At 37.8% G+C, this 3333-nt stretch overlaps 1 long non-coding RNA gene across 1 annotated transcript; it reads right to left on the reverse strand.

Moving 5' to 3' along the window:
* Positions 1–507: 507 nt before the first annotated feature.
* LOC142468848 (uncharacterized) lies at positions 508–2514 on the reverse strand. The gene is made up of 3 exons (XR_012788887.1): positions 2489–2514; positions 1029–1148; positions 508–832 (listed from the first exon to the last, which is right to left on the reverse strand). It is a non-coding gene; the product is annotated as an uncharacterized LOC142468848 (long non-coding RNA).
* Between the last annotated feature and the right edge of the window lie 819 nt (positions 2515–3333).

Raw genomic sequence — 3333 nt, forward strand, 5'->3', positions numbered from 1 at the left:
ACACAGGCATGTACAGTGTTATTACAACTATTTATGTTCACTTTCACACACATTTTCAGTTAAGGAACTGATGTTGTTAGTTAATCATAAATACAGAACATACAATAAGTGTTTGTTCAATATTTACACATGTAAATGTAAAACTTATGTTATTGTTATATATAGTTGCCCCTGGAGGACATGTGTCACCTGAGATGGAACAAGTGTCTTCACCTGGGTCAGCCAGCTCAACACAACTAGAAGGTGAGTGTATCATTTGCTGGCCATATAATATGTGCTCTTCTATATGTTATGTTGTCATGTTCATTATTTGTTTTGCACATCTTCTTTAAATAGGATTACTTAGTGTCAGTGAAAATGAAGTGTAAGGCAACATGTATTGTGTTAGTGATGTCAACTATCATGTAGGACTTCTGAGTTTAGAGCAACTTTTCATTCATTCATATTTCATACTGAGTCCAAACATTATTCGTAAGTCAAGGTAGTTTTTAATGTGAGGTTATAAAACGTATGCTAACATGTTAGGTGTTACTTAGGACACAGTACAATTACATAGTAACACAGCATACATTAACATGCCATTTAATAATGTGTACATTTCTTTTTAGAACATCATGGTGATGAGGATGATAAGGATGATGAGGATGACGCCGCAGAAGAGACTGAAATACAATCAAGTGACCATGAAGAGGTGCCAATAGAAACTGTTGTACCGCCAAATCGTCCATCAACTTCCACATACGATGCAATTGTAGCTTCAGAGGGAAAAATAGTGGACGCAGAAAATCGTCGCCATTCAGACATGATGACAGTGCTGGAAAGGATGATTGGACTGCAGGAAGAAACAGTATCACAATTGGCACATCTCCACAGAGTCTTCATTGAAGTGCCTAAACAGTTGCAAAAAATCAACACCTCATTCGAAGCATTAGTTGTTCAGCAAACCCAAGCTAATTACTTGAGAATTACTAATGTACCCCAATTCAACACCTCACAGGCTGGATCATTACATGCTGGCAACTTCTCACCACATTCATCTGATCTTCAGTCTCCAGGTCCCAATGTTACCGGTCAAGTAGCACACATTGGTGTGCAGGTTCCTGACGACATCCTACCGCTGCCATCTGTACTACATCACCAGCTGACACCTACAAAGGAGGCCACAAAAACACAACAGCACAAGCAGTTAGTACTGACCAGGAAAGATGAAACGGACCAACCATGTGTTGTGCACGGTGTACCAACTTGCTCACATGTGTCACTGCCCACAAGCCCTGTTGGTGAACAGTCACTGGCCAAAAGCCCTGTAGGTGAACAGTCACTGCCCAAAAGCCCTGTAGGTGAACAGTCACTGCCCAAAAGCCCTGTAGGTGAGTCACTGCCCAAAAGCCCTGTAGGTGAGTCACTGCCCAAAAGCCCTGTAGGTGAGTCACTGCCCAAAAGCCCTGTAGGTGAGTCACTGCCCAAAAGCCCTGTAGGTGAGTCACTGCCCACAAGCCCTGTAGGTGAGTCACTGCCCACAAGCCCTGCCCGTGAAGTGCCAGAGGCCACTCAAAGTGGCTCTGTTGTGGCTAAAGTTGGTGGCAAACGAAAAAAAAAATGCAAGAGACAACAAGCAGGCCTGTTACTCGCTCACAAAAGGAACAAAAAAAATAAATGTTATAATTCACTCAATATGTCTCTGGCCTTGTTTTGTTGACTTCACATTATCTAATTAATATTGTATGTATGCTGAAGACTGTGTTGTTTCCAAACTTTCAACTATGTTCTTGTACACGTGAAGTTTTGGAAATGTTAACACTCATAATTAATGGTGTTATAAATATTGATGTATTAATCGTCTGTTCAGTAATGGTCCACCTGGAACCAGTTGCAAAGTTTAGAGAAGCTGCCATTGACTTTGCAGCAAAACATTGCATTTGGGTGTGTTAATTGATGTAAGAATTGCATATGCATATTAGTCACATGCAATTATAAAAACACCTAAGTAAGTGCAAACATCTTTCTTGTACGTGTACAGCAGGATTATGTGTAAATTATTACTTACCTTTGCCTTGCTTGGGCATTCTAATTTTGTCCTTTAATCATTTGTGTGTTCTTGTTTCAATAACATCTCAGAATGTATAATAATATATATACATACATACACACACACACACACACAGTGAGTGAGTGAGTGAGTGAGTGAGTGAGTGAGTGAGTGAGTGTGTGTGTGTGTGTGTGTGTGTGTGTGTGTGTGTATGTATATATATATATATATATATATATATATATATATAGTACTATATAAACTGGTATACATGTATTTTACAAACTAATACACTTCATGCTTCCTTGTGAAAACACACTATTTTAATAATACAGGCCTAATGTTTGAGAAATATCCTAAGTATGAGACTCTAACAGTATTGTGCTTAAACAAATGTTTATTACTTAATTCAATCATGTTTCTCACCATTTAAATAGGTTTCATACAAGGTATACTTACTGCCATCAATGTTGTGTGTACTCCTGCAATATTAAAAAAAAAAATATATAATATATAAATATATATATATTTTTATAAGAGAGATATATTTATATATATATATATACACACGTATTTAAACTCATGCAGACAGGGAGTTAACCAGACTTTCACATACACACAGAAATGTAAGCGGGGAAAAAACATTTCTTTTTGCAGGTGTGTGTTTTTACTGATATGCCTGGCTAAGAACTATTTTCACACAGTGTTCTTTGTTAGTTTTCAAAAAAACACTATGTGAACAAATTCAAAGTCTAGGGATGTTTTTCACAAACGAGATAAAAGAAGGATAAATGTTTCTCCCACAGTCCCATATCACGAACCACAACTGTTAACCCAATTAGAAAAACAAATCCAATTGGCGTTTGAAATAAGGAGTCAAAGTAGTTAGTTTTGTTGACCTTGACAAGGAAAAACAGGAGTTTGTTAGCCATTCAGCACATTCATTTTGATGAGCAAATAACACAGACCTGCACACAGCTTTTGTGCTACTCAGACATGGCTGATGAATTCGTTAACAATATTAATCCCCTTTTAGGGTATAAGTACATGATCTGTGAAGCCATCTTGAACAGTCGCGGACAGAAAGCAAGCACACGCCAAATCGATGATTTCATTCGAGCAAAATATCCTTATTACCAAGACCGTAAGCATGCACGGAATTTTAATTCCTCAATAAGATTCACTTTATCAAGTAATGACTTTTTTGAACGTGACCAGGATAAGCTACAACACACCTATGGTTTCTGGAAGATTGCCCCGGAAAAACAATTTCTCCTGAAAGACGGCACTTATATTGTCATGAA

This window comes from Ascaphus truei, chromosome 1 (assembly GCF_040206685.1).
Source record: "Ascaphus truei isolate aAscTru1 chromosome 1, aAscTru1.hap1, whole genome shotgun sequence".
Lineage (NCBI taxonomy): Eukaryota > Metazoa > Chordata > Amphibia > Anura > Ascaphidae > Ascaphus > Ascaphus truei.